The 22,310-nt window shown below is 45.3% G+C and overlaps 1 long non-coding RNA gene across 13 annotated transcripts; it reads right to left on the reverse strand.

The window, feature by feature from the left end:
- Window positions 1–8,943: 8,943 nt before the first annotated feature.
- LOC120969943 (uncharacterized) lies at window positions 8,944–21,989 on the reverse strand. Of its 13 annotated transcripts, none has more exons than XR_012188845.1 (26): window positions 20,635–21,989; window positions 20,318–20,476; window positions 19,707–20,174; window positions 19,388–19,547; window positions 18,771–19,244; window positions 18,452–18,690; window positions 17,525–18,308; window positions 16,908–17,381; window positions 16,589–16,772; window positions 15,972–16,445; window positions 15,654–15,891; window positions 15,217–15,512; window positions 15,038–15,097; window positions 14,719–14,792; window positions 13,793–14,575; window positions 13,176–13,649; window positions 12,857–13,040; window positions 12,240–12,713; window positions 11,922–12,159; window positions 11,307–11,780; window positions 10,988–11,226; window positions 10,550–10,845; window positions 10,371–10,430; window positions 10,052–10,211; window positions 9,436–9,908; window positions 8,944–9,355 (listed from the first exon to the last, which is right to left on the reverse strand). It is a non-coding gene; the product is annotated as an uncharacterized lncRNA (long non-coding RNA). The 13 variants fall into 13 exon arrangements; XR_012188840.1 differs by having other exon boundaries at window positions 14,719–14,957; XR_012188848.1 differs by having other exon boundaries at window positions 13,793–13,951; window positions 14,111–14,575; window positions 14,719–14,957; window positions 15,038–15,512.
- Window positions 21,990–22,310: the final 321 nt, after the last annotated feature.

Genomic DNA, 22,310 nt, shown 5'->3' on the forward strand with positions numbered 1-22,310 from the left:
TCATAGCATAACATCATGCCGGGTCGATTCAACACAAATGTTCTCTTAACATTATGCCCTCAAGGTTGCTGACATAGACATGCCCATGATCAGGAAAACATAACCATCATGCAACACTTGAGCTAGTCTTAGAGGCCAGACTAGGAATACATTTTACCGTTTATTATTCCACACGTGCATATGAGTCTTCCTCCGAGCCTCGTGGTTATTGCAGACTCGAGAACCATAGCAGTTATAGCATGGAACATAAACATAATTATGAACTCGGAGATAAATAATATCATTTATTATTGCCTCTAGGGCATATCTCCTACAGACTCCCACTTGCACTAGAGTCAATAATCTAGTTAATGCTAATGCACTTTACACCTGTGGCACACCGGTGTAAATATGCTTCGCTTGTGGTATAGCCTGATGTCCAACGGATCTGACGACTTCAGTTCCGTGTGTATCTTTGCATGTCCTCGCGTTTTCATGTTTTCACAAAATTCATATTTTGTGTGGACTTGGCTTTGTATGTATGTGAATCACAGGTCGAACCTGGATTCCTCAGACTGAGTTATGGAGCAACTACCTGCAGTAGTGTCCCATTGTCAAAAGCCATCTTGGAACTATACTAAGTTCATGAATGAACTATATGATTCAACATCTTCTTTGTCGCTTCTAAAGCGTCAACATACTTAGCCCTTGTTATAAAATTCGCCACAGTAACTAGTTTGAACAAATTCCAACTAACTGTGCCACCACATTGTGTGTTACACAAAACCCTTAACTTAAATCGAAAATCGCACGGTGAAAAGATGAAGACTATCGATGTAACATTTTACAACGAACTTTTCATGATCTCCGCTTGCAAGAAAACATATCATCAGTACTTACTCTAGTACTCAATGACATCTTTCACTGTTGTCCCACAATCAGTACTTTGATCACTTTAGTATCCATACTCGCAACACCTTGGGAGTATCGGACATATCTGGTTGTTTTACATACCATGGAATACATGATTAATCCAAACACAAAAGTGTGTGGAATCTGCATCATGTATTTTACTCATCAGTGTTTTGGGACACCGAGTCTTGCAAAAACTCCTTCCATGTGACTTTGGCAAGAATCACTCCTTGGCGTTTTAAATGCTAAAAGGTTTTAGCATCTTGTCAATATGTATTCATTGCTTAGCCCCATTAGGTAAATCTATCTCCATAGATCATCATGCCTAATATTGAGGCTATTTAGCCTAAGCACTTCATCGAAAAACTATTTTCAAATGAAGTCCTAATTCGTGTCAAGAAATTTATTTCCAATTACCAATTTGCCAAGCACATAAGGTTTTTAGAAATATTATTACGCTCCCACTTACTTTCTTGAATTACAAGCATCTTCGTTACCCATTGATGAAGTCAAAACCCCTTTGACCATTTCATCAAAACACGAAGATTCCAACTCCATTTTGCTCTCTTCTGTCCATTGCTAGAACTCTGAAGTTTGCATACCTACTAGCATCCTCTGGATCGACAAATTACTTTGGACTGTATCATATACAAGTCCTAGCTTTCATTTCCATCACATGGAAATCCTTTTATCATCCATGTTTCATATCTCATGATTGAAATATGTATTAATTGCTAGTTCAACCCGAACCGACTTTAAGCATCGCTACGATGAAAACAACCTCATCGTAGTCAACTCTTGAACTTGTTATTTCAACAAGTCGAGCTTTATGGATAAAACATTTTATCCGTATCAGTTTTAAGTTCCATAAATATTCGTTAGACTCTAAGTCTTCCGAAAGGTGTATCAAGGTTTTAATCTTGAATCACTTATATGGAAACTAACTTGGGTTGTATTGGCATTTAGCCAATTCCGGAGTCAGGGCCCATCAACGCTTCCTTGTGTATCGTAGGTATAATGTTGTCTAACAACAATATCTCGTTTGCGCACCTGAGAGGTTTGTATGAGCCTTGCCTACGTCGTTCAGCTGCAAGTTCGACCGAAGTTCATACATTTTATTGTAGAGACTTCCGTATCAGTCGCAGTAGGAAACTCTGGAATTACTTCCAAGGTCTCTTTCCTTTGATCTGATGACTTAGATACTGTTTATCTCGTCGAGTTGCACTATTCTCCCACTCACCTTTTTGAAAGAACAATTCTCTTTAAAAGCACACCGTTTCGCGGCAAAACTATTTGCCTCGGTATAGTGAGGGAGGAGTACCCAACATTTTGGTATAACCTACAAAGTAGCACTTGTCTGATTTGGAATAGGTTTGTAACCTTTTACACAAGCCCCATATTCAAAATGTTAAGAAAAGATATAACATGGTTGGGCGTACCATACCATGGCTTCATTTCAACAGACCCGATGTAGCTCTTTTCAGTGTAAAAGCCGCAGTCTCTAAAGCATCACTTTAAAAGGGATAATGGAAAATTTATTTATGTCCTCTTTGACCTTACCATGTCATAAATGGTTAGATTACATCTCCACGGACTTTTCACTTGCAGTGGTGTTCCGGGAGGTGCAAGTTATGAAACCCCTTTCACAACTCATCAGACATTCGCTAAACATGTAACTCAAATATTCCTTTGTGCAATCAAATTGCAGAAACATAATTTTCTTGTTACAATAACTTCTACTTCATTTTTGAAAACCTTTTGAATGATTTCAAAAGATCCAGACTTACGTCTCATCAAGTAAATATCCATATATCTACTTGAGTCATTTCTGAAGATAAATAAATCCACCACTAACAACACTTATCGGACTACACACATCAAATGTATGATCACTAATAAGTTTGTTGTTCGTTCCTTATTGCCTGTGAACGGTATTTTAGTCACTTCACTTTTCAGAGGAAAGTTGCAAGTGTTAGATGATTCAAAATCAAAAAGACTTCAAAATCCATCATAATGGAATTTTCCATGCGGGTTTCTCCAATGTGACCAAATGTAGTGCCACACTTGTGTGGTATTCTTTTAGTCTTGCGACATTTAGCGTCAGTGTTATGGATGTATCATATTACCCTCAATATTCATAACATACGTCCCATCTTGGATGGAAGCATGGCCCTTCATGTTATTCATAATACTTAACAACAATTGTTATTTTTATGAACAACTCTTTTGCAACAAACATTGTGCAATGGGCTAGAGTGTATGAAACTCTAAAATGAATTATGAAAGTAAACCCAGAGGTATTGTATTATTATCAATATTCATAACATACATCTCATTCATAATGAAAGTATGGCCCTTGTGTTATTCATAACATCGAACATAAAAGGTTCTCTTATGAACAACCTTCTTGCAAGATACCTTATGCAATGGGCTAGAGTTTGTAAAACTCTAAATGAATTATGAAAATAAATACAGACGGCAATACACCGATGGAAGGTATAGTAACATTCACTATGTTCCCTGTGTATACCTTAACCTCATTTCTGGCTAGTCTTTTTAGGCCACAGTAGCTCTTACAGTGATTCGCAATTGAATGCAATCGAGCGGGTATCTTTGTGATTAACTAACAATACCCAAGAATTAGTGATTAACATGTTTAACCATAATTCCCAAGAACTATATCTTTTGCCAGCCTACTATACAACAAAAACTTGTATGACATTCATACATGAGCTGGATATTCCAGTCTTCTTTCCTTTTGCCTTTATACTTCTAACAGTTTAACTTTTAGTATTTCTCCTACTCTCAGAAGAAGCACCCAACTTAAGAGTGGCATTAGCCCCGGACTTCCTAGGCGTGTAAGTCATACTAACACCCTTTGGACACTTCCTTTCTCTTTAGGTTGTTGTTTTATTCACCTTTCATTATATGACAGGCGTTCTTCTGGATCCCTTTCCCAACAGTCAAATGCATAGTAAACACTTTTACTAATACTTGCAAACAAACATTGCTTTGTTTGTATCTGAAAATAATTTTCAGTTCCATGAATATCATATAACTATCCCAACTTTTGAAGTTTGGGTTTCATGGAAGCAAACATATTCCACTTGACCATAACAGAATTCTAGCTTTTGGATTGAAGGACGAGAGTCACATGATCCATAGCATTAGCGGGAGGATACGGAAAGCATGCGATAGCACAAAGTTCTTCTCGGCACTTTTGAGGACAATCCTCATATTACGTTACCAATCGTAAAGTTTTAACCAGATATTTAACAGCTATTCAATTTTAATAGGGAAGGTGGAAATGCGAGCCATTATTCTACAACTATTATGCAAGAAACACTTAGACAGTGTTCATAATTAATTGCACTGAGAATTAAACATGTTAATTCAACAGTGCGCTCCCACTCAAATCAATATCTCTCACAATTAATTTTGAGTGATACAAGATCCAGACTTCAATTCATCGCCATAGAATCATCATCTCATAACGGGAATTTTAATCGGTAGTCCAACTTGCCGATCACATCTCTATGTGACTCTTGCTCACCTTTCGATGCGTGTGTTCCGAGCTCAGGACGATCCTGCCATGAACGTCAAGACAACCAAGTGATCTTGCTGCAAGGTCTGACCTCACCCGCCTCACACTTCTCTAATCGTTCGTACCCATGCATCCATGGCGCACCCCGAAAAGATAGGTGCCGTGACGGTGCTACACTTGGGAGAACACTAACTACTTGATATTTTAAGTGAGAGATCACCCTAATAAAAGCGACTACCGCGCAATCAAGAAGGGTGCATCATAAGGGATAAACATCTCAGGCAATTCATAATAGCATGATATGGTATAGCCCTTTCTGACGGAGAAGTATTTCATTTCTTCGTCTTCGACATTCGCGTCGGTGGTCACCTTCACGAAGATTGCCACCACCTTGTCGATGCACCAGATAATATTGCTATCTCTATAGCTAACAAAATAATGCATTACAACAAGGTTGACACGCAGGTCATTAAAATGCAATCATATGGCTCCAGCCATCATGCCGAATCATGACACGCAGGTCATGTTAATCAAATTACATCATATAGTCATCTCATACATAATCGAATTAGTATGAGCACTGCTATACCACATCACATGCACATCCTGCAAAACCAAGTTAGACGCCTCTAATAGGTTTATGCAAAATTTTATTTTACGTGGCTTCTAAGGTTTTGACTTAAACTGCAGTTACCAACGTTTTATCATCAAGTATGATTATTCAGGTTGCTAGATTAACATCTCGGGGTGTATGAAACACGGGATAATTAAATCTCGAGCCCCATACTAAACTTCGTCATACGCATGACCCCCGTGCAGATCATATCTGCAATGCCCTTTCATCTGCGAATTTCATCTTTCTTTTGACTACGGCAGAACCCAAAGAACTGATAGCACTTCCATGATCAATCAGGATCATGGATTGCCAGAACTTTGTCAAATTCCACCATGCTGTCTCGAGATTGAGCAAACGCAAATTCTAGGGAAGCAACAAGAACCTCAGGTAACAGATTTCATCTGTCACCCGCATAAATAATTTTCAGCAATAGATCTCATCTACTACCTAATTATATTATGCAATACCCATACATCTCCATGTATTCTAGATCGAAACCTGCATCTACGCATAGCATGGCTCTTGATGCCACTGTAGGGGAACGCAGCAGAAAACAAAAAATTTCCGACCTACGCACCAGCCCAGGACCACTATGGAGACTGCATACATGGTTTGATCTTTTTCGTTACCGACTCGTACCGCAGCGGGAAGTAGAGTCGATGACGATCGGCGGTGCAGATCCCCGTAGCTAGGATTTACAACCTCCCAACCGCGAGGATGTATACCCTCATCTGCTCCTCAGACAGCCCTCCAGGAGGCGGTCGAATAGCCCCCCGGACGGTGTCGCGGACAGCCCTTCGGGAGGACCTTCGAAACTCGAACGGTCACTCGGACAGCCCTTCGGGAGGACCTTCAAAACTCGGACGGTCACACGGACAGCCCTTCGGGAGGCACTCACGAACTAAGACCGAAACTACAATCTCTCTACAGAGTTGCACACATACGGTGTCATCTATCCGGCAGGGCTTCGCCGTCCAGAACTAGTTCCTGCCGGAACCCAGACAGCCTTACGGCTCTACGAAACTCTTTTCGTGGGAGGGAGAGAAGAAGCCAGATAATGCATGGCATGTGTATGAGAGCAAGGGATGAGTGTGGAGGGCTGCCCCTCCACCTCTATTTATAGGAAATCCCAAGGGGGTAGGGTAGTTTCACAAAAAAACCCAAAATGCACATGAATGAAGTCCTTCCACAAGGACCTAGGAGTGAAACCAAGGAACAAGAGGGTCCCCAAGGGGGGATACCCTATGTGGCCGGCCACAACCCCATGAGGGGCCCAAAAAATGGCTCCTATCCATCCATGTCATCCCCAAGATCTTTTGGAGCAAAGCCCCAAAAGGTGGCTTTCCATAAAGTAACCATAAAGCTGATTTTCACTATTCACGACGACATTTTTCAGCGTCTGATCGAACTGAAAATATTTATGTGGGCTAAGAACATTTCCAGTACCCACTAAAATGATTTTCAACGCGTTCCGAAACAATTCCGGTTTTAGTGATTTTCATCTGCGAAACGCATCTGAAGTGGCTCCGGCAGCTCCGGAACATTTCCGGTTTTTATCTCAGAAAATTCCAAAAAGCTTCCAGAATGATTCTGGCATCCTCCAAGAATTATCAGGCATGTGCCAAAACCAATTTGACTTAATGGTGTATCCCGAAAGAACTTTTCGGTATCATCGAAACTTATCCGATGACCTCTCTCTGCGGTACGATTCCGCTGTCCGAAACTTTTCGGTGTCCGAAAACTTTTTTTGTGATTTTCTCTCAGACTCCCTGTCTAGTATTCAGCAGATAGATGACCCTTAAGCGTGTGACCCTATAGGTTCGGTGAAGTATAGACATGACCCGGAACCCCTTCCGATCAATGATCAACATCGGAGCCGTGGACACCCATATTGACCCCTATACCCACACGAATAAATATTCGAGTGAACCTCCAGTTGCCGTGTGCTATTCCTGTTGCTTCGCGATATGTTACAAATACCCGAGGTGAGACATGTTGGCATTCCCGTGGATCAACAACTTGTCCACTATGCTAGTTACCTCGTTACCGGTATTGTTCTCTTTTCTCGTTATCGTGTTCCGGCATCCCCGTGATCAAATCACAAAGTGTTTGGCCAGACGATGATGGATACCGTAACACCGAGAGGGCCCAGAGATATCTCTCCATCGTCGGAGGAGCAAATCCCAATCTTTGAGCTATCAAGTTACTTGACACACTTTTCCATGAACCCGTAAGCCGCCGTAATAGCCACCCATTTACGGATGACGTTTAACAAACCCCAAAGTTCATGAAGCAAGCATGAAGAAACTCGATACTCTCATGGTCTAAGGAATCATGCAAACATTAACCATCTCTGTGTTATGTACCAATAAACTTGTGACGAATGAATCTCATAGCATAACATCATGCAGGGTCGATTCAACACAAATGTTCTATTAACATTATGCCCTCAAGGTTGCTGACATAGACATGCCCATGATCAGGAAAACATAACCATCATGCAACACTTGAGCTAGTCTTAGAGGCCAGACTAGGAATACATTTTACCGTTTATTATTCCACACGTGCATATGAGTCTTCCTCCGAGCCTTGTGGTTATTGCAGACTCGAGAACCATAGCAGTTATAGCATGGAACATAAACATAATTATGAACTCGGAGATAAATAATATCATTTATCTAGGGCATATCTCCTACAGACTCCCACTTGCACTAGAGTCAATAATCTAGTTAATGCTAATGCACTTTACACCTGTGGCACACCGGTGTAAATATGCTTCGCTTGTGGTATAGCCTGATGTCCAACGGATCTGACGACTTCAGTTCCGTGTGTATCTTTGCATGTCCTCGCGTTTTCACGTTTTCACAAAATTCATATTTTGTGTGGACTTGGCTTTGTATGTATGTGAATCACAGGTCGAACCTGGATTCCTCAGACTGAGTTATGGAGCAACTACCTGCAGTAGTGTCCCATTGTCAAAAGCCATCTTGGAACTATACTAAGTTCATGAATGAACTATATGATTCAACATCTTCTTTGTCGCTTCTAAAGCGTCAACATACTTAGCCCTTGTTATAAAATTCGCCACAGTAACTAGTTTGAACAAATTCCAACTAACTGTGCCACCACATTGTGTGTTACACAAAACCCTTAACTTAAATCGAAAATCGCACGGTGAAAAGATGAAGACTATCGATGTAACATTTTACAACGAACTCTTCATGATCTCCGCTTGCAAGAAAACATATCATCAGTACTTACTCTAGTACTCAATGACATCTTTCACTGTTGTCCCACGATCAGTACTTTGATCACTTTAGTATCCATACTCGCAACACCTTGGGAGTATCGGACATATCTGGTTATTTTACATACCATGGAATACATGATTAATCCAAACACAAAAGTGTGTGGAATCTGCATCATGTATTTTACTCATCAGTGTTTTGGGACACCAAGTCTTGCAAAAACTCCTTCCATGTGACTTTGGCAAGAATCACTCCTTGGCGTTTTAAATGCTAAAAGGTTTTAGCATCTTGTCAATATGTATTCATTGCTTAGCCCCATTAGGTAAATCTATCTCCATAGATCATCATGCCTAATATTGAGGCTATTTAGCCTAAGCACTTCATCGAAAAACTATTTTCAAATGAAGTCCTAATTCGTGTCAAGAAATTTATTTCCAATTACCAATTTGCCAAGCACATAAGGTTTTTAGAAATATTATTACGCTCCCACTTACTTTCTTGAATTACAAGCATCTTCGTTACCCATTGATGAAGTCAAAACCCCTTTGACCATTTCATCAAAACACGAAGATTCCAACTCCATTTTGCTCTCTTCTGTCCATTGCTAGAACTCTGAAGTTTGCATACCTACTAGCATCCTCTGGATCGACAAATTACTTTGGACTGTATCATATACAAGTCCTAGCTTTCATTTCCATCACATGGAAATCCTTTTATCATCCATGTTTCATATCTCATGATTGAAATATGTATTAATTGCTAGTTCAACCCGAACCGACTTTAAGCATCGCTACGATGAAAACAACCTCATCGTAGTCAACTCTTGAACTTGTTATTTCAACAAGTCGAGCTTTATGGATAAAACATTTTATCCGTATCAGTTTTAAGTTCCATAAATATTCGTTAGACTCTAAGTCTTCCGAAAGGTGTATCAAGGTTTTAATCTTGAATCACTTATATGGAAACTAACTTGGGTTGTATTGGCATTTAGCCAATTCCGGAGTCAGGGAAGGCAATGTTACTCCAAGAAGGCAATGTTATTAGTAGCTCATGTCTCTACAAAATGGAAGACTAAAACAAGATTAATGACTGCAATGACTGACTGGGAAGTGACAATGTATAAATAGCTCATGTACCTCAGGTTGTATCTTAGCCTCGCATGCAGCATCACATCATCCATCATCCATGAAGGAAGCCTTCAGATCCGCACTGGACCCACAGCAGACACAGTAACAACACAAGCATATGGAAAGCAGCGGCGGCACAACTTGAGCATCCAGCCATGGGTGGGGTGAGCCGTGAGAAACAACATACCGGACACTGGCATGTGCGCCGTCCCCGTAAGCCTCGGGGATCTGGTTCGCTTACGCGCGCGTGGCCCGTCCATCCTGGGCGGTCTCATCCTCCTGGCAGGCTTCGTCGGCGCATGATGGAGCCGCCGCCAGCTCCTTGCTTTGTACCTCTTCACCATGCCGGCGAAATGCTCATCACGCTCCTCGTTTTTGCCTTTGCCGTCACTAGCGGTCCGGAGGTGAGGCCCGAGGCTGTGGAGAGGCGTGGCCAGCAGAGGGGGGCATGCTGTTTGGCCCAATCTCCGTGTGCGCTAAAGCTGCCGTCACGATCCCACCGTTAGAGAAAGTATTGAAGTCATGGAGCTGGGGATCCCAACTCATTCATTTGATTCCTCCAAACTTCACATCTCAATGATTATATATCCTAATGAGAAATATAAAGAAACTGTCAATTACTTACCTGTATAAGAAATAAAGCACTCTGCAATACCTTTGTCAGATAAATACTGACTTTGTCCCATGTACACATGCAAGCTGACAATGAGCAGGCATCTGAGGATGCATGATAATCATCCTGGATTATTTTTGGCAAGTAGCCGTCCATTCCTTCCATGACGAAGCTGGTAATACAGATCATTGAAATCCTTTTTTTAAAACAATATTACTCCAAGAAGGCAATGTTATTAGTAGCTCATGTCTCTACATAATGGAAGACTAAAACAAGATTAATGAGTGCAATGACTGACTGGTAAGTGACAATGTATAAATAGCTCCTGTACCTCAGGTTGTGTCTTAGCCTCGCATTCAACATCACATCATCCATCATCCATGAAGGAAGCCTTCAGATCCGCGCGGAACCCACATCAGACACAGAAACAACACAAGCATATGGAAAGCAGCGGCGGGCACAGCTTGAGCATCCAGCCATGGGTGGGGTGAGCCGTGAGAAACAACGTACCGGACACTGGCATGTGCGCCGTCCCCGTAAGCCTCGGGGATCTGGTTCGCTTACGCGCGCGTGGCCCGTCCATCCTGGGCGGTCTCATCCTCCTGGAAGGCTTCGTCGGCACATGATGGAGCCGCCGCCAGCTCCTTGCTTTGTACCTCTTCACCATGCCGGCGCAATGCTCATCACGATCCTCGTTTTTGCCTTTGTCGTCACCAGCGGTCCAGAGGTGAGGCTCGAGGCTGCGGAGAGGCGTGGCCAGCATAGGGGGGGCGTGCTGTTTCGCCCAATCTCCGTGTGCGCTGAAGCTGCCGTCACGATCCCACAGTTAGAGAAAGTATTGAAGTCATGGAGCTGGGGATCCCAACTCATTGATTTGCTCCTCCAAACTTCACATCTCAATGATTATATATCCTAATGAGAAATATAAAGAAACTGTCAATTACTTACCTGTATCAGAAATAAAGCACTCTGCGATACCTTTGTCAGATAAAAACTGACTTTGTCCCATGTACACACGCAAGCTGACAATGAGCAGGCATCTGATTAGGCATGGTAATCATCCTGGATTATATTTCGCAAGTAGCCGTCCATTCCTTCCATGACGAAGCTAGTAATACAGATCATGGAACTCCTTTTTTTAAAACAATATTACTCCAAGAAGGCAATGTTATTAGTAGCTCATGTCTCTACATAATGGAAGACTAAAACAAGATTAATGACTGCAATGACTGACTGGGAAGTGACAATGTATAAATAGCTCCTGTACCTCAGGTTGTATCTTAGCCTCGCATTCAGCATCACATCATCCATCATCCATGAAGGAAGCCTTCAGATCCGCGCGGAACCCGCATCAGACACAGAAACAACACAAGCATATGGAAAGCAGCGCCGGGCACAGCTTGAGCATCCAGCCATGGGTGGGGTGAGCCGTGAGAAACAACATACCGGACACTGGCATGTGCGCCGTCCCCATAAGCCTCGGGGATCTGGTTCACTTACGCGCGCGTGACCCGTCCTTCCTGGGCGGTCTCATCCTCCTGGCAGGCTTCGTCGGCGCATGATGGAGCCGCCGCCAGCTCCTTGCTTTTTACCTCTTCGCCATGCCGGCGTAATGCTCATCATGATCCTCGTTTTTGCCTTTGCCGTCACCAGCGGTCCGGAGGTGAGGCCCGAGGCTGCGGAGAGGCGTGGCCAGCAGAGGGGGGCATGCTGTTTCGCCCAATCTCCGTGTGCGCTGAAGCTGCCGTCACGATCCCAGAGTTAGAGAAAGTATTGAAGTCATGGAGTTGGGGATCCCAACTCATTGATTTGATTCCTCCAAACTTCACATCAATGATTATATATCCTAATGAGAAATATAATGAAACTGTCAATTACTTACCTGTATCACAAATAAAGCACTCTGCGATACCTTTGTCAGATAAAAACTAACTTTGTCCCATGTATACATGCAAGCTGGCAATGAGCAGGCATCTGAGGATGCATGATAATCATCCTGGATTATATTTGGCAAGTAGCCGTCCATTCCTTCCATGACGAAGCTGGTAATACAGATCATTGAACTCCTTTTTTTAAATTTTATTACTCCAAGAAGGCAATGTTATTAGTACCTCATGTCTCTGCATAATGGAGGACTAAAACAAGATTAATGACTGCAATGACTGACTCGGCAGTGACAATGTCTAAATAGCTCCTGTACCTCAGGTTGTATGTTAGCCTCGCATTCAGCATCACATCATCCATCATCCATGAAGGAAGCCTTCAGATCCGTGCTGAACCCACAGCAGACACAGAAACAACACAAGCATATGGAAAGCAGCGGCGCCACAGCTTGAGCATCCAGCCATGGGTGGGGTGAGCCGTGAGAAACAACATACCGGACACTGGCATGTGCGCCGTCCCCGTAAGCCTCGGGGATCTGGTTCGCTTACACGCGCGTGGCCCGTCCATCCTGGGCGGTCTCATCCTCCTGGCAGGCTTCGTCGGCGCATGATGGAGCCGCCGCCAGCTCCTTGCTTTGTACCTCTTCGCCATGCTGGCGTAATGCTCATCATGCTCCTCGTTTTTTCCTTTGCCGTTACCAGTGGTCCGGAGGTGAGGCCCGAGGCTGCAGAGAGGCGTGGCCAGCAGAGAGGGGGCGTGCTGTTTCGCCCAATCTCCGTGTGCGCTGAAGCTGCCGTCATGATCCCATCGTTAGAGAAAGTATTGAAGTCATGGAGCTGGGGATCCCAACTCATTGATTTGATTGCTCCAAACTTCACATCTCATTGATTATATATCCTAATGAGAAATATAAAGAAACTGTCAATTACTTACCTGTATCAGAAATAAAGCACTCTGCGATACCTTTGTCAGATAAAAACTGACTTTGTCCCATGTACACATGCAAGCTGACAATGAGCAGGCATCTAAGGATGCATGATAATCATCCTGGATTATATTTGGCAAGTAGCCATCCATTCCTTCCATGAAGAAGCTGGTAATACAGATCATTGGACTCCTTTTTTTAAAACAATATTAGTCCAAGAAGGCAATGTTATTAGTAGCTCATGTCTCTACATAATGGAAGACTAAAACAAGATTAATGACTGCAATGACTGAATGGGAAGTGACAATGTATAAATATCTCCTGTACCTCAGGTTGTATCTTAGCCTCGCATTCAGCATCACATCATCCATCATCCATGAAGGAAGCCTTCAGATCCGCGCTGAACCCACAGCAGACACAGAAACAACACAAGCATATGGAAAGCAGCGGCGCCACAGCTTGAGCATCCAGCCATGGGTGGGGTGAGCCGTGAGAAACAACATACCGGACACTGGCATGTGCGCCGTCCTCGTAAGCCTCGGGGATCTGGTTCGCTTACGCGCGCGTGGCCCGTCCATCCTGGACGGTCTCATCCTCCTGGCAGGCTTCGTCGGCGCACGATGGAGCCGCCGCCAGCTCCTTGCTTTGTACCTCTTCGCCATGCCGGCGTAATGCTCATCACGCTCCTCGTTTTTGCCTTTGTCGTCACCCGCGGTCCGGACGTGAGGCCCTAGGCTGCGGAGAGGCGTGGCCAGCAGAGAGGGGGCATGCTGTTTCGCGCAATCTCCGTGTGCGTTGAAGCTGCCGTCATGATCCCACCGTTAGAGAAAGTATTGAAGTCATGGAGCTGGGGATCCCAACTCATTGAATTGATTCCTCCAAACTTCACATCTCAATGATTATATACCCTAATGAGAAATGTAAAGAAACTTTCAATTACTTACCTGTATGAGAAATAAAGCACTCTGCGATACCTTTGTCAGATAAAAACTGATTTGTCCCATGTACAGATGCAAGATGACAATGAGCAGGCATCTGAGGATGGATGATAATCATACTGGATTGTATTTGGCAAGTAGCCGTCCATTCCTTCCATGACGAAGCTGGTAATATAGATCATTGACCTCCTTTTTTTAAAACAATATTACTCCAAGAAGGCAAGTTTATTAGTAGCTCATGTCTCTAGATAATGGAAGACTAAAACAAGATTAATGACTGCAATGACTGACTGGGAAGTGACAATGTATAAATAGCTCCTGTACCTCAGGTTGTATCTTAGCCTCACATTCAGAATCACATCATCCATCATCCATGAAGGAAGCATTCAGATCCGCGCTGAACCCACAGAAACAACACAAGCATATGGAAAGCAGCGGCGGCACAGCTTGAGCATCCAGCCATGGGTGGGGTGAGCCGTGATAAACAACATACCGGACACTGGCATGTGCGCCGTCCCCGTAAGCCTCGGGGATCTGGTTCGCTTACGCGCGCGTGGCCCGTCCATCCTGGACGGTCTCATCCTCCTGGCAGGCTTCGTCGGCGCACGATGGAGCCGCCGCCAGCTCCTTGCTTTGTACCTCTTCGCCATGCCGGCGTAATGCTCATCACGCTCCTCGTTTTTGCCTTTGTCGTCACCAGCAGTCCGGACGTGAGGCCCGAGGCTGTGGAGAGGCGTGGCCAGCAGAGAGGGGGCATGCTGTTTCGCGCAATCTCCGTGTGCGTTGAAGCTGCCGTCATGATCCCACCGTTAGAGAAAGTATTGAAGTCATGGAGCTGGGGATCCCAACTCATTGAATTGATTCCTCCAAACTTCACATCTCAATGATTATATATCCTAATGAGAAATGTAAAGAAACTTTCAATTACTTACCTGTATCAGAAATAAAGCACTCTGCGATACCTTTGTCAGATAAAAACTGACTTTGTCCCATGTACACACGCAAGCTGACAATGAGCAGGCATCTGATTAGGCATGGTAATCATCCTGGATTATATTTCGCAAGTAGCCGTCCATTCCTTCCATGACGAAGCTAGTAATACAGATCATGGAACTCCTTTTTTTAAAACAATATTACTCCAAGAAGGCAATGTTATTAGTAGCTCATGTCTCTACATAATGGAAGACTAAAACAAGATTAATGACTGCAATGACTGACTGGGAAGTGACAATGTATAAATAGCTCCTGTACCTCAGGTTGTATCTTAGCCTCGCATTCAGCATCACATCATCCATCATCCATGAAGGAAGCCTTCAGATCCGCGCGGAACCCGCATCAGACACAGAAACAACACAAGCATATGGAAAGCAGCGCCGGGCACAGCTTGAGCATCCAGCCATGGGTGGGGTGAGCCGTGAGAAACAACATACCGGACACTGGCATGTGCGCCGTCCCCATAAGCCTCGGGGATCTGGTTCACTTACGCGCGCGTGACCCGTCCTTCCTGGGCGGTCTCATCCTCCTGGCAGGCTTCGTCGGCGCATGATGGAGCCGCCGCCAGCTCCTTGCTTTGTACCTTTTCGCCATGCCGGCGTAATGCTCATCATGATCCTCGTTTTTGCCTTTGCCGTCACCAGCGGTCCGGAGGTGAGGCCCGAGGCTGCGGAGAGGCGTGGCCAGCAGAGGGGGGGCATGCTGTTTCGCCCAATCTCCGTGTGCGCTGAAGCTGCCGTCACGATCCCAGAGTTAGAGAAAGTATTGAAGTCATGGAGTTGGGGATCCCAACTCATTGATTTGATTCCTCCAAACTTCACATCAATGATTATATATCCTAATGAGAAATATAATGAAACTGTCAATTACTTACCTGTATCACAAATAAAGCACTCTGCGATACCTTTGTCAGATAAAAACTAACTTTGTCCCATGTATACATGCAAGCTGGCAATGAGCAGGCATCTGAGGATGCATGATAATCATCCTGGATTATATTTGGCAAGTAGCCGTCCATTCCTTCCATGACGAAGCTGGTAATACAGATCATTGAACTCCTTTTTTTAAATTTTATTACTCCAAGAAGGCAATGTTATTAGTACCTCATGTCTCTGCATAATGGAGGACTAAAACAAGATTAATGACTGCAATGACTGACTCGGAAGTGACAATGTCTAAATAGCTCCTGTACCTCAGGTTGTATGTTAGCCTCGCATTCAGCATCACATCATCCATCATCCATGAAGGAAGCCTTCAGATCCGTGCTGAACCCACAGCAGACACAGAAACAACACAAGCATATGGAAAGCAGCGGCGCCACAGCTTGAGCATCCAGCCATGGGTGGGGTGAGCCGTGAGAAACAACATACCGGACACTGGCATGTGCGCCGTCCCCGTAAGCCTCGGGGATCTGGTTCGCTTACACGCGCGTGGCCCGTCCATCCTGGGCGGTCTCATCCTCCTGGCAGGCTTCGTCGGCGCATGATGGAGCCGCCGCCAGCTCCTTGCTTTGTACCTCTTCGCCATGCTGGCGTAATGCTCATCATGCTCCTCGTTTTTTCCTTTGCCGTTACCAGTGGTCCGGAGGTGAGGCCCGAGGCTGCAGAGAGGCGTGGCCAGCAGAGAGGGGGCGTGCTGTTTCGCCCAATCTCCGTGTGCGCTGAAGCTGCCGTCATGATCCCATCGTTAGAGAAAGTATTGAAGTCATGGAGCTGGGGATCCCAACTCATTGATTTGATTGCTCCAAACTTCACATCTCATTGATTATATATCCTAATGAGAAATATAAAGAAACTGTCAATTACTTACCTGTATCAGAAATAAAGCACTCTGCGATACCTTTGTCAGATAAAAACTGACTTTGTCCCATGTACACATGCAAGCTGACAATGAGCAGGCATCTAAGGATGCATGATAATCATCCTGGATTATATTTGGCAAGTAGCCATCCATTCCTTCCATGAAGAAGCTGGTAATACAGATCATTGGACTCCTTTTTTTAAAACAATATTAGTCCAAGAAGGCAATGTTATTAGTAGCTCATGTCTCTACATAATGGAAGACTAAAACAAGATTAATGACTGCAATGACTGAATGGGAAGTGACAATGTATAAATATCTCCTGTACCTCAGGTTGTATCTTAGCCTCGCATTCGGCATCACATCATCCATCATCCATGAAGGAAGCCTTCAGATCCGCGCTGAACCCACAGCAGACACAGAAACAACACAAGCATATGGAAAGCAGCGGCGGCACAGCTTGAGCATCCAGCCATCGGTGGGGTGAGCCGTGATAAACAACATACCGGACACTGGCATGTGCGCCGTCCTCGTAAGCCTCGGGGATCTGGTTCGCTTACGCGCGCGTGGCCCGTCCATCCTGGACGGTCTCATCCTCCTGGCAGGCTTCGTCGGCGCACGATGGAGCCGCCGCCAGCTCCTTGCTTTGTACCTCTTCGCCATGCCGGCGTAATGCTCATCACGCTCCTCGTTTTTGCCTTTTTCGTCACCAGCGGTCCGGACGTGAGGCCCTAGGCTGCGGAGAGGCGTGGCCAGCAGAGTGGGGGCATGCTGTTTCGCGCAATCTCCGTGTGCGTTGAAGCTGCCGTCATGATCCCACCGTTAGAGAAAGTATTGAAGTCATGGAGCTGGGGATCCCAACTCATTGAATTGATTCCTCCAAACTTCACATCTCAATGATTATATACCCTAATGAGAAATGTAAAGAAACTTTCAATTACTTACCTGTATGAGAAATAAAGCACTCTGCGATACCTTTGTCAGATAAAAACTGACTTTGTCCCATGTACACATGCAAGATGACAATGAGCAGGCATCTGAGGATGGATGATAATCATACTGGATTGTATTTGGCAAGTAGCCGTCCATTCCTTCCATGACGAAGCTGGTAATATAGATCATTGACCTCCTTTTTTTAAAACAATATTACTCCAAGAAGGCAAGTTTATTAGTAGCTCATGTCTCTAGATAATGGAAGACTAAAACAAGATTAATGACTGCAATGACTGACTGGGAAGTGACAATGTATAAATAGCTCCTGTACCTCAGGTTGTATCTTAGCCTCACATTCAGCATCACATCATCCATCATCCATGAAGGAAGCATTCAGATCCGCGCTGAACCCACAGAAACAACACAAGCATATGGAAAGCAGCGGCGGCACAGCTTGAGCATCCAGCCATGGGTGGGGTGAGCCGTGATAAACAACATACCGGACACTGGCATGTGCGCCGTCCCCGTAAGCCTCGGGGATCTGGTTCGCTTACGCGCGCGTGGCCCGTCCATCCTGGACGGTCTCATCCTCCTGGCAGGCTTCGTCGGCGCACGATGGAGCCGCCGCCAGCTCCTTGCTTTGTACCTCTTCGCCATGCCGGCGTAATGCTCATCACGCTCCTCGTTTTTGCCTTTGTCGTCACCAGCAGTCCGGACGTGAGGCCCGAGGCTGTGGAGAGGCGTGGCCAGCAGAGAGGGGGCATGCTGTTTCGCGCAATCTCCGTGTGCGTTGAAGCTGCCGTCATGATCCCACCGTTAGAGAAAGTATTGAAGTCATGGAGCTGGGGATCCCAACTCATTGAATTGATTCCTCCAAACTTCACATCTCAATGATTATATATCCTAATGAGAAATGTAAAGAAACTTTCAATTACTTACCTGTATCAGAAATAAATCACTCTGCGATACCTTTGTCAGATAAAAACTGACTTTGTCCCATGTACACATGCAAGCTGACAATGAGCAGGCATCTGAGGATGCATGATAATCATACTGGATTGTATTTGGCAAGTAGCCGTCCATTCCTTCCATGACGAAGCTGGTAATACAGATCATTGAACTCCTTTTTTTTAAACAATATTACTCCAAGAAGGCAATGTTATTAGCAGCTCATGTCTCTACATAATGGAAGACTAAAACAAGATTAATGACTGCAATGACTGACTGGGAAGTGACAATGTATAAATAGCTCCTGTACCTCAGGTTGTATCTTAGCCTCGCATTCAGCATCACATCATCCATCATCCATGAATGAAGCCTTCAGATCCGCGCTGAACCCACAGAAGACACAGAAACAACACAAGCATATGGAAAGCAGCGGCGGCATAGCTTGAGCATCCAGCCATGGGTGGGGTGAGCCATGAGAAACAACATACCGGACACTGGCATGTGCGTCGTCCCCGTAAGCCTCGGGGATCTGGTTCGCTTACGCGCGCGTGGCCCGTCCATCCTGGGCGGTCTCATCCTCCTGGCAGGCTTCGTCGGCGCATGATGGAGCCGCCGCCAGCTCCTTGCTTTGTACCTCTTCGCCATGTCGGCGTAATGCTCATCACGCTCCTCGTTTTTGCCTTTGCCGTCACCAGCTGTCCGGAGGTGAGGCCCGAGGCTGCGGAGAGGCGTGGCCAGCAGAGGGGGGGCGTGCTGTTTCGCCCAATCTCTGTGTGCGCTGAAGCTGTCGTCATGATCCCACCGTTAGAGAAAGTATTGAAGTCATGGAGCTGGGGATCCGAACTCATTGGTTTGGTTCCTCCAAACTTCACATCTCAATGATTATATATCCTAATGAGAAATATAAAGAAACTGTCAATTACTTACCTGTATCAGAAATAAAGCACTCTGCGATACCTTTGCCAGACAAAAACTGACTTTGTCCCATGCATACATGCAAGCTGACAATGAGCAGGCATCTAAGGATGCATGATAATCATCCTAGATTATATTTGGCAAGTAGCCGTCCATTCCTTCCATGACAAAGCTGGTAATACAGATCATTGAGCACCTTTTTTTTAAACAATATTACTCCAAGAAGGCAATGTTATTAGTAGCTCATGTCTCTACATAATGGATGACTAAAACAAGATTAATGACTGCAATGACTGACTGGGAAGTGACAATGTATAAATAGCTCCTGTACCTCAGTTTGTATCTTAGCCTCGCATTTAGCATCACATCAACCATCATCCATGAAGGAAGCCTTCAGATTCGTGCAGAACCCACAACAGACACAGAAAGAACACAAGCATATGGAAAGCAGCGGCGGCACAACTTGAGCATCCAACCATGGGTGGGGTGAGCCGTGAGAAACAACATACCGGACACTGGCATGTGCGCCGTCCCCGTAAGCCTTGGGGATCTGGTTTGCTTACGCGCGCGTGGCCCGTCCATCCTGGGCGGTCTCATCCTCCTGGCAGGCTTCGTCGGCGATGGAGCCGCCGCCAGCTCCTTGCTTTGTACCTCTTCGCCATGCTGGCGTAATGCTCATCACGCTCCTCGTTTTTGCCTTTGCCGTCACCAGCGGTCCGGAGGTGAGGCCCGAGGTTGCGGAGAGGCATGGCCAGCAGAGGGGGGGTGCTGTTTCGCCCAATCTCCGTGTGCGCTGAAGCTGCCGTCACGATCCCACCATTAGAGAACGTATTTAAGTCATGGAGCTGGGGATCCCAACTCATTGGTTTGATTCCTCCAAACTTCACATCTCCATGATTATATATCCTAATGAGAAATATAAAGAAACTATCAATTACTTACCTGTATTAGAAATAAAGCACTCTGCGATATCTTTGTCAGATAAAAACTGACTTTGTCCCATGTACACATGCAAGCTGGCAATGAGCAGGCATCTGAGGATGCATGATAATCATCCTGGATTATATTTGGCAAGTAGCCGTCCATTCCTCCATGACGAAGCTGGTAATACAGATCATTGAACTCCTTTTTTTAAACAATATTACTCCAAGAAGGCAATGTTATTAGTAGCTCATGTCTCTACATAATGGAAGACTCAAACAAGATTAATGACTGCAAAGACTGACTGGGAAGTGACAATGTATAAATAGCTCCTGTACCTCAGGCTGTATCTTAGCCTCGCATTCAGCATCACATCATCCATCATCCATGAAGGAAGCCTTCAGATCCGCCCTGAACCCACAGTAGACACAGAAACAACACAAGCATATGGAAAGCAGCGGCGGCACAGCTTGAGCATCCAGCCATGGGTGGGGTGAGCCATGAGAAACAACATACCGGACATTGGCATGTGAGCCGTCCCCGTAAGCCTCGGGGATCTGGTTCGCTTACGCGCGTGTGGCCCCTCCATCCTGGGTGGTCTCATCCTCCTGGCAGGATTCGTCGGCGCATGATGGAGCCGCCGCCAGCTCCTTGCTTTGTACCTCTTCGCCACGCCGGCGAAATGCTCATCACGCTCCTCGTTTTTGCCTTTGCCGTCAGCAGCGGTCCGGAGGTGAGGCCCGAGGATCCGGAGAGGCGTGGCCAGCACAAGAGGGGGGGCGTGCTGTTTCGCCCCATCTCCGTGTGCGCTGAAGCTGCCGTCATGATCCCACCGTTAGATAAAGTATTGAAGTCATAGAGCTGGGGATCCCAACTCATTGATTTGATTCCTCTAAACTTCACATCTCAATGATTATATATCCTAATGAGAAATATAAAGAAACTGTCAATTACTTACCTGTATCAGAAATAAAGCACTCTCCGATATCTTTGTCAGATAAAAACTGACTTTGTCCCATGTACACATGCAAGCTGACAATGAGCAGGCATCTGAGGATGCATGATAATCATCCTGGATTATATTTGGCAAGTAGCCGTCCATTCCTTCCATGACGAAGCTGGTAATACAGATCATTGAACTCCTTTTTTTTAAACAATATTACTCCAAGAAGGCAATGTTATTAGTAGCTCATGTCTCTACATAATGGAAGACTAAAACAAGATTAATGACTGCAATGACTGACTGGGAAGTGACAATGTATAAATAGCTCCTGTACCTCAGGTTGTATCTTAGCCTCGCATTCAGCATCACATCATCCATCATCCATGAAGGAAGCCTTTAGATCCGCGCAGAACCCACAGCAGACACAGAAACAACACAAGCATATGGAAAGCAGCGGCGGCACAGCTTGAGCATCCAGCCATGGGTGGGGTGAGCCGTGAGAAACAACATACCGGACACTGGCATGTGCGCCTTCCCCGTAAGCCTCGGGGATCTAGTTTGCTTACGCGCGCATGGCCCGTCCATCCTGGGCGGTCTCAACCTCCTGGCAGGCTTCGTCGGCGCATGATGGAGCCGCCGCCAGCACCTTGCTTTGTACCTCTTTGCCATGCCGGCGTAATGCTCATCACGCTCCTCGTTTTTGCCATTGCTGTCACCAGCGGTCCGGAGGTGAGGCCCGAGGCTGCGGAGAGGCGTGGCTAGCAGAGGGGCGGGGGGGGGGGGGGGGGCGTGCTGTTTCGCCCAATCTCCGTGTGCGCTGAAGTTGCCCTCATGGTCCCACCGTTAGAGAAAGTATTGAATTCATGGAGCTGGGGATCCCAACTCATTGATTTGATTCCTCCAAACTTCACATCTCAATTATTATATATCCTAATGAGAAATATAAAGAAACTGCCAATTACTTACCTGTATCAGAAATAAAGCACTCTGCGAAACCTTTGTCAGATAAAAACTGACTTTGTCCCATGTACACATGCAAGCTGACAATGAGCAGGCATCTGAGGATGCATG

The sequence above is a fragment of the Aegilops tauschii genome, chromosome 7 (assembly GCF_002575655.3).
Source record: "Aegilops tauschii subsp. strangulata cultivar AL8/78 chromosome 7, Aet v6.0, whole genome shotgun sequence".
Lineage (NCBI taxonomy): Eukaryota > Viridiplantae > Streptophyta > Magnoliopsida > Poales > Poaceae > Aegilops > Aegilops tauschii.